This window comes from Rhinopithecus roxellana, chromosome 4, assembly GCF_007565055.1.
Source record: "Rhinopithecus roxellana isolate Shanxi Qingling chromosome 4, ASM756505v1, whole genome shotgun sequence".
In the NCBI taxonomy this organism is placed as follows: domain Eukaryota; kingdom Metazoa; phylum Chordata; class Mammalia; order Primates; family Cercopithecidae; genus Rhinopithecus; species Rhinopithecus roxellana.
Genome location: NC_044552.1, coordinates 124,654,883 through 124,663,726, shown reverse-complemented (window position 1 = coordinate 124,663,726; position 8,844 = coordinate 124,654,883). Strand labels below are relative to the sequence as shown.

The 8,844-nt window shown below is 42.3% G+C and overlaps 1 pseudogene; it reads right to left on the bottom strand.

Moving 5' to 3' along the window:
- Positions 1 to 2,991: 2,991 nt before the first annotated feature.
- Positions 2,992 to 6,623, bottom strand: LOC115897039 (annotated as a pseudogene).
- Positions 6,624 to 8,844: the final 2,221 nt, after the last annotated feature.

Genomic DNA, 8,844 nt, shown 5'->3' with positions numbered 1-8,844 from the left:
GTTGGAGTGCAGTGGCATGATCTCGGCTCACTGCAACCTCTGCCTCCCCGGTTCAAGCGATTATCCTGCCTCAGCCTCCTGAGTAGCTGGGACTACAGGCAGGCACCATCATGCCTGGCTAATTTTTGTATACTTCATAGAGACAGGGTTTCACCATGTTGGCCAGGCTGGTCTCGAACTCCTGGCCTTAAGTGATCCACCTGCCTTGGCCTCCCAAAATGGTGGGATTACAGGTGTGAGTCACTGTGCCTGGCCAAAAGTGCCTTTATCTCTCATTGTAAATTTTTTCCATATGCTTCCTCTGCTCTTGAATTAATTGGCTGAAAAGTCAAGAGCAAACGAAACCCCACAAACGTATATCTCGGTAGCAGCTGAGAGCAAACCCAATTCCTGACACAAACCTATCATGTAACTGCCATTTAGGGGATCAAGAAACATATAAGGATCGTGCCTGAAACTGACAGAGGCTCCAAACAGGGTAGAACATCTGGGTATCTGTAGTGGATCCTTTGACTGCTTTCTGGAGGCAAGGCTATACGGTCCTCCCGGCTCCCCAGAGGAGCATCCTGCGGTGGTGTTTCAGCACCTGTGGGTTTTGCAATAGTAGGCAGAAGATGGTGAGAATTGCCGCCCACCTCACTCACAATAGCCTCCTTGGCCTAGCTGCTTTACCTCTTCCACCTCATTTGCTCTCAGCTCCTCCCCACTAACTGTGCTCCAACCATATACGCCTTCTGGGCATTTTTCAAACAGGCCAGGCAGGTTCTGGCCTCAGCTGTGCACTTGCTGGTCCCTTTTCCTATAACGTTCTCCCCCAGATATCCTTCCTCACCTCCTTCAGGTCTTTACTGGAATATCACCTTCTCTGTGAGACTTCCCCTAACCATCGTGATTAAAAATTGCAATCACCTCCCCCTAACATATCTTCTACCCCCCCGTTTCTCCATACAGCTTACTGCTTACTACGTTTTATTTATCTTACTTATTGTTTTTATCCCCCACTAAACTATAATACCAGGAAGACAAGAGTTTGTGTCTTTTTTGGTCCCGCCTGCATTTCCAGGGCTGGCCGTGCAGTAGGCTCCCAATTTCTGTCTGTCTGAGTCATGAACAGACACGCATAAGAAACGGGCATAGGAGCCTTGATGGTGGTGGTAGACATGGGGTGGGAAGACTGAAGAACCACAAGAATTTGAAGGGCTTGGTGAGATTCAGCCTATTTCTGACCTGTTAGTCCTGGTTAGGTCTTCTGGGTAACCCCCGTGCTGATACTAAATAAGAGCACAGTTTTCTGAAAGCAGTGCCCCAGGAGGATGGCCCAGGAACTCAAGGGTCACTGGGGTGGAGTACACTGTGTGATGGAAGGGTGTGGACAAGATAGGCTTAGGAGGGTAGGAGCAGAGAGAATACTGGGACATGGCAGAAACCAGGGCTACCTGAATACTTTGGCAATAAGTAACATCATTTCATACAAAGGTTGTGTGTGTTCTTAGGTGCTTTCTGTGTCACCTTTCTTCAGGGGTGCCTAGCCACTTACTGTAGGTTTTCTCCTTGGTCCCCTTCTCTCTATTTTTTAATTTCATTTTTTATTTCTTTTAATTTTCATTTTAAGTTCAGGGGTACAAGTGGGGTTTTGTTACATAGGTAAACCGTGTCATGGGGGTTTGGTGTACAGATTATTTCATCACCCAGGTGTGAATTCTAGAACCCATTAGTTATTTGTCCTGAGTCTCTCCCTCCTCCCACCCTCCACCCTCTGAAGGGTCCCCATGTTTGTTCTCCTCTATGTGTCCATGTGTTCTCAGCATTTAGCTCCCACTTATAAGTGAGAACATGCGGTATTTGGTTTTCTATTCCTCTCCATCTTTTTAGAAATAGCGATGAAGTCTCGCCATGTTTTACATAATTACATAATTACTATATTATGAATGCCTTTGCTTGGCTTAATCTTTACTATAAAATGCAAATAATCTTAAGAGGGATAATAGAATATATTTCATCCAGTATTTGTATTTTAACGAAGAGAAGTCTATGACAAGCCAGGAGCTAGTTCTGATAAGCACAAGGAGAGAGGATGAGGGCACTGAGCATCTGAAATGACTGGAATTCCCGGCCTCAAGTGATCCTCCCGTCTTGGCCTCCCAGTGTGTTGGGATTACAGGCATCAGCCACCATGCCCTTCCTATTGTGGATTTTCTTTATCCTCTATTGGCCAAGGGATGTTCCAGCTTGTTCCACTTGCCTCATCACATGGGGAGTCTTGGTTTACCTTTTGTTTTGTTTTGTTTTACAAGTTTCTGCCTCTTTCTTTTATCCAGATAAACTTATGCTATCCCAAAAGGAGAATACTTTTGGGCTAAAGTATTCTCTTTTTAGTAAAGTATTCTCTTTAAAGTATGCCAGGGCTAAAGTGCAATAAAGTAAGGCTGGGGAATAAATGAGCGAAATGATTCCATAGTCCACAGGGCCCTCTGTGTGTGCCCTCTTTTGTCACAGTCATTTCAGATGCTCGGTGCCCTCATCCTCTCTCCTTGTGCTTATCAGAACTGGCTCCTGAGTTGCCATAAACTTTTTTCCATGAAAATATAAACACTGGCTGAAATGTATTCTATTATCCATCTTAAGTATATTTGCATTTTATAGTAAAATGTTAAGCCAAGCAAAGGCATTCCTAATACAGTAATTGTGTAATTTCAGCATCTGCTGGTTAATGGTGGGATTGTGGAATCTAGAAACTTTGTTTCTGAAATCAAAGTCTAGGCTAGTATGTGCACAGATGAGATGAATGTGGCCTCAACTAGGGAGACTTCCGCCCTCAAATCTGTACTTTCTCAAGCTGGGGAATCCTCAGGGTCTTTGAAAGACAAGTCTACATAAAGCAAGTGCTCTGTCTGTTTTTGAGTAGAGAATGCAGAGACCACAAAATCTTTAGCCTTCACTTCTCTGAAATCACCACTGATTCCAATAATAACGTCAAATATTCAGTAAATCTCAGGTATAGAAACTGGCCAATTCTTTATCCTTTTTGTCAATTACCAAATGATCACTCTGATAAAGACGATAAAGACTTCCATCTTTATTCCTCTGTGTGGAATAACCAACATTACAACATGATGTACCCACAAATATTTAAAATAAAGAATATTTGGCCAGGTGCAGTGGCTCACACCTGTAATCCCAGCACCTTGAAAGGCCAAGGCTGGTGGGACACCTGAGGTCAGGAGTTCCAGACCAGCCTGGCCAACATGGCAAAGCCCCGTCTCTACTAAAAATAAAATTAGCCAGGTGTGGTGGTGCGCGCCTGTAGTCCCAGCTACTAGGGAAGCTGAAGCAGGATAATCGCTTAAACCTGGGAGGTGGAGGTTGTGGTGAGCCAAGATTGTGCCACTGCCTTCCAGCCTGGGCAACAGAGCAAGACTCTGTCTCAAATAAATAAATAAATAAATAAATAAATAAATTTAATTAATTTAAAAAAATAAAAACCATTACAACACATATGTATTAATATTTCCTGACACCACTAACTATGTACTTTTAACTTTCTTATGGGTTTTCTGAGAACTATTAGTGCATTCTGCAGAGCTGCCTTCCAGGATTTGGAGACTAAAAAGCAGTTAATCATGTAACATACTTTCTGGATATAGTAATGAAGTCTGGTTTCACTGTATTTTTCTATGTTTACTTAGCAAAAGGCTTAAATAAGCCCACGGTGATAAATGTGGCCAAGTTTCCCCTCCCCTTCATCCCTCTCTTTCCTTCTTCTTTCTCAGGAAATTGGTGTGGAAAATCACTCTGTCCTGGGATGGCAACTCTCTTCGTATCCAGACTTATCCAGAGCTCCCTCTGGTTCCTCTCTAGGCACATGACTTGAGCTTCATGTGCCACCATGGGCATTGAGCTTACGGTTTCCATAAACAGGCAGACTGAGGATGAGAAGGGTAGAGGCAAATGCCATGAGCTTCTGTACCTTGGGTCATGGATCCTATGGAGTCTGGGTTTCTCTCCCTTGCACGCTGTGAAGCTGGTAGCATATGTGATTTTAACTTTCTGATGGGTTTTGACACCATCAATACAGACCTTAGCTCTGCCAGGAATATCAGGCAAGTTCTCATAAGAAGCAGAAAGGAAAAAACAATCTGGATAGCATTTCTCAATGTTTCAAAATCCATGCCCTCCTTCGGAAAAAAAAAATGAAAATAAATGATTTGGAATTTTAAAATAAGCACTTTTATTTGGCTTTCCAACTATATACACTTTTATCATATTGAGTATGTTTTGTTTCCAAAACACACATGCGGCCAGATGCGGTGGCTCATGCCTGTAATCCCAGCAGTTCGGGAGGCTGAGGTCAGGAGTTCGAGACCAGCCTGGTCAATATAGTGAAACCCTGTCTCTACTAAAAATACAAAACATAGTCAGGCATGGTGGCAGGTGCCTGTAATCCCAGCTACTTGGGAGACTGAGGCAAGAGAATCGTTTGAACCTGGGAGGTGGAGGTTGCAGTAAGCCGGGATTGAGCCATTGCACTCCAGCCTGGGTGATAAGAGCGAAACTCTGCCTCAAAAAAGCAAGCAAACAAACAAACAAAAAGAAAACACATGCCTCTCTGAAAGTCTAACATCCCCCACAGAGGATCATAGGGCTGAAATGTGGGCGATCTCAGCAGGGGCCCTGTTTCCCCTGGGCTTAGGGGAACACTGGACTTGTCCAGTTCCCTGCTCTGTCTTGGTTTCACCTTTGTTAACATGCCTAGTGTTTTGGTTCTATTAGGAGTGTGTGGCATGCCACCCAAGAGAATGGATTTGGCAGTCATGCCAGTGATTTGATTAAGAAGAACAACCAACTGGAATACTTTGATTTGATAAGCACATTTTCTTTTCTTTGGCAGGACAGGTAAGATGCTGGGCAAGCCAAGGGATTATATTTTTATGAGCTTAATTGTTTTTCATTGCAAGCTTGTTATATATCCAAGAGAATCATTTCAACGTGCTGTTTCTTTAGTAGGATAATATATCTTTCAAAGATTTCTTTCTACTATTAAAGAGTAATTTTAAAACGGCAAAATATTTAGTTATTCCTGATAACTCTTTGTATTCTTGGGTCTCATTACATTATGTATATTATATAATAATAATACATTTTTGGAAAGAAAGAAACAGGAGATACAGGAGATATTGAAAGTGAGGAAAAGGAATCAAGGAATATCCAGAATCTTCCTTGAGAAAGGATAGTTAAATATTGCTTATTACCTGAAAGCTCTACATGTCACCTGGGAGCAACAGACCCAGAGGAAGTGAGAATAAGCCAGGATGAGGCAGAAAGAAGTAATGTTAAGCAAGCAAGAAATCTCATGTGATTTGGGGGGGAACCAATATAATTATAGTGGGGAGAGGTGGAGAGAGGGCAGACCTGTTTATCTCAGCACAGAACTTATTAAAAGACACTTCTATTTTTAAACACAAATTTTACTTTAAAATAAAGGATCATTTTCTTGCATGGAGTTCTGCATATTTAGAAGTTTACTTTGGATCCTCAGATATGTCTACAAATTTATACAGCTATGCCTCCGGGTAGCATGTGCTGAGGAGCATAGGAAAAACCACTTTGCCTTCTCTGTGGTTATAATCTGTAGATTTTTTTTTCCTGAGGATATAAACACTTTTTTTCAATATTTATGGTATGAAACTAGAAATGGTTATTAATTTAAAATATAAGATATTTCCAGGTTTCATTTGACAATATTTATTTAGTTTGAAACATTAAAAAATAAAATGCAAGAAATTTTACAGGAAAGAAACCATCACCTCAAGTGGCAAATTCACCCTTTAGGAATAGCTTGCCTTTAGTTTATAACTATTCAATGCTAATTGCAACAGGAAGATCATCACCAACCTAAATGGTTCCTTAAGATTTACAAAGTGTTTCATGTCCAGAACCTTTCCTTTTTTTTTTTTTTTTTCACTGTTCTAAATTGTTTATTAGCTATGAATTGTACAAACTTTACTTGTATTCGCGGAAACGGCGGAGCTAAAGAGTATTGGGCCTTCTCCAAGCTGCCCAGCGAGAACCACCAATAGTGTGGTGGAGCTTACGGCCCTTTCCAAGGCCCCAGCTCTTTCAGCCTGCGGATGTCAGCCCACGCATCTCCCTGTGCTTGTGGACTGGTGTGGCATACATTGGGTGTCAGGATTTCTTCTGATAGCTTTATGGAATGGATGGATGAGGATAACCTCAAAAAATTTGTATGTGGAATCTTCACCAGCTCAGTAAGAATTGAGGTTTCTTAGAGCCCCAAAGTGGTGTCCAGCTCGCTCCGCTATAAAGGACTGAAGGCTTCGAGCAAACTTTAGCTTGTTAACATCATGATGGACAGGCTTACCATAAGTTACACTCTTAGGAACTGGACGTTTTCAGCCACTACGGTGAACACGAATCCTATATATAACTTAATCTTGCTTGGCCTTGTAGCCCAGTCGGCATGCTTTATCAGGCCAGGTGGGGCAGGGAGCCCTGTTGAAAGCAGAGAGCTGGTGGTACTATCAGCAGTGGACCCTCAGAAGAAAGTGCATGACATCAGACTGCTTCTTTCTCCATAGCTCCTGGATGTACTTGTATGCAACCATCTTGGCTTACCTGATGGTTGCCACCAGATGGAAAGGCATGTCCAGAATCTTCATTAATATTTCAAACAGCTCTTTTTGAAATTGGCAGGGCAGGTAGTATTATTATTCTCATTTTTTCAAATGTGGAAACCACAACAGAAAGAAGTCAAATGACTTGACTACAGTCATCCCACTTTCCATAGAGAAGCTAGGACTTCAATAAAGGCATTCTGATTCCAAATCCTTTTTTTGCCATATCATGCTACTTCTTTAACTACCTGTATTTGCAAGCAGCTGCAGAAGCCCCTGAAGTAATTCATTTTGGATGCAGCCCATTTAGGATTCATGGATCCTGGGCACAACCCAACCATACTCTTTCCTTCTTTCCTGCCACCACTCCCCTTCTTTTCATCCACTCCTCAAACACAAATCTAATAAAATATCTGTAACTAAAGGAGGAACTTTTGTGAGTAAATGTATTTAGGAAGCAGATTTCCAAACACGCTGGAGCCTAAGAAACAACTATTTTAAAATATGTTTTATGACTGCTCTGGGGTTCCACAGAAACAGATGGACACAGAAGTACTTAGGATGTTTTTGGCATGTGATGGGAAATGATATCACGAGAACAATGAAAAGGGATGTGAAACACAGCAAGCGAAAGGTAATACAAGCAACAACTTTCCCTGCTGCTGCTTCAAAAGGTCAAAAATACAGCTTCATGCTCTTCCCAGAGATGACCAAAGAATTAAGGAACGACTTATCATATGAACTATCACACAATGTCTTGTTCTGCCTTGGGTCCAGGCCCCATATCTCAGACAAAGATATCTCAGCTTTTGAATACTCTTCAAAAGCTACCTATTCTCTGCTAGAAAACAGGACTCCAAACCTGCAGAATTGGGCCCACTCTTTTTTTTTCAAGACTAGTACCCGCCATCTTGAAGATGAGCTGAGATCTTACAAAAAAAAAACACATGCTCACCTCGGGATGCAGCTCCCCTGTCCCCTGTCAGCCAGACCAATAAGTAGGGTCAAGTGACAACACAGTTGAGTTGCATGAGCATCGGGCCTGTGAGGGGAGAAAAAGGACTTAGATCAAATGAGACACAGGATACAGCTCACATATACCAGAGTCTCTGGGGAGAAATTAAGGAACTGAATTCTGAATGTGCTGAATTAAGGGGAATTGAATATCATAGACAATATTCAATACAATAAAGAGTTTATCAATATGGCAGCCTTCTTCTTTAACACAGGATTTAACACTGGTAGGATCCACTGAAGATGATACTAATGCATCGCTAGGCTGGCTTTGAAAACTTTGGGAAAATGATGGCTCACACTCACTTTATTTGAAATTCCACAACTCCATGGTACAAAGTTGAGCGAGGGAGATCAAGAGGCTCATAGCAGCAAGCAGGCTGCAGTGGCAAGATATACTATGTAAGGCCAAAAAGTTCACCAACTGGATATATTCTTTGGGAAAGCCAACGAAGCAGTTTGTCAGACCCGTAAGGAATGTACTAGTGAGAGGATGCCAGCCAGAGTTGTTGTGGAGTTCAGTGATGTTCTTCTCCGGAGTTCAGGGCTGAGGATAGCAGAAGCTTTACAGAACTGGGCTCCCAGAAAGCCGTGGTAATAATGGAAGCCAGGTGGTGGCATTGAAGCTTCAGAAGCCAGGTGGGTGCAATTATGATAATGAACTGCACTGTAGAAGTGGCAATGATAAGAGCCTGAGCCACCAAGAGCTATGAACATGCTTAACAGTGCATGGTATTCCCAGGGCAAGATAAGTGGGCAGACAATAAGGGCATCATTCTATCTAAACTATAAAAGAAATCAAGAATGGATAATCAGGAGGGTGAATACAGAAATTAAAATGTCACAGTCCCCAGTTTAGATTCCAGACCTAAGCCAATTTTCAGATCCAGAATTCATTGACTCATGGAGTGGCTTGGTCCCCATAAGGATGGATCACCATAACACCACAGCAAGGGGATACATTAATGATTCTTCCTCATTCCTTCTTGAAGGGATCTATAGCCGTTTACACAGGCAACTATATTCTGAAGAAATGCATATACCTAGACGTTTTGAGAACTGTTTAACCTAAGGTCTACCTTGATATTGACAACCAGAGACCTGAAGTCCCATCATGGCCACTCTAGCAGAGTAGGGGTGTATGGGAGGCCAAGCAATGGTGGAATGCTCACTCATGTCCAGCTTACCTGGAGCCCAT